We start from the raw sequence: 892 nt of genomic DNA, 5'->3' as shown, positions 1-892 counted from the left end.
ATATAACGGAACTATTCGTCTAGGTTTGCAGCATCGCCAACAGCTGAGTCATCATCAGGACTGTCATCATCTGAAGGAGGCAGAGGAGCGTCTAGGTTAATTGGTTATGGACGAGCAATCGTAGGTAATTGGATTTGGGATGCAATTTAGACACCAACTCTAACATCTTCATCTGATTGTCATAAATCTTCATTTGTTCCCGGTACGATTTCTTTAAATAACGATCCATACTCGGGTCAGGTTGAGCCGATGATGTTGCGCCTGAGAATGAACCACCAGATGAAGGAGAAGCCCCGGAGTAATGCTTTTGGGAGAGCATTGGATCCACTCCTTTCTTATGTCCTCTACGCATGCCAAGAACTTGCTCCAAAACCCCATGCTCGTCAAGGGGGGTTCTAGTCGCGCTTGAAGTAGTCTGTGTTCTCTGCATTTGTCTCTCCTCCTCCAGAGTGTTCTACATAATAAGACATTATAATTATTTTTACGTGTTATAAAACTACTATTTCAGTATAAAAAAATTTAATAAGAAAACTAAAAATACTTACGAAAGTCTGTTCCGCATAGGTATTAACCCAAGAGTCCCCGCGATGATGCATGTTCGCCCAATTGTTTATAGCAGACATCGGCTCTTGGGTCTCCGTACTGGCCTGTGAAATAAATTACATTTATTAAAATTCTTAAATTCTAACTAAATTTCGGTAGCATAACGACTTATTTTTCATATAATCCAAAAATCAAAACTTGCAGAAAAACAACTTTAAAAGATTTCGGCACACCATAGCTGCAAGATGTGCCACCCAGAACAAGAATCATAAACATATACTAAATTTCAACATAATCCCGAATTCATACAACTACTACAATTTTAAACTAAATAAATATAAAAAACTTA

The sequence above is a fragment of the Morus notabilis genome, unplaced genomic scaffold (genome assembly GCF_000414095.1).
Source record: "Morus notabilis unplaced genomic scaffold, ASM41409v2 Scaffold135, whole genome shotgun sequence".
NCBI lineage: Eukaryota > Viridiplantae > Streptophyta > Magnoliopsida > Rosales > Moraceae > Morus > Morus notabilis.
Note: the sequence above shows the minus strand (reverse complement) of the source record.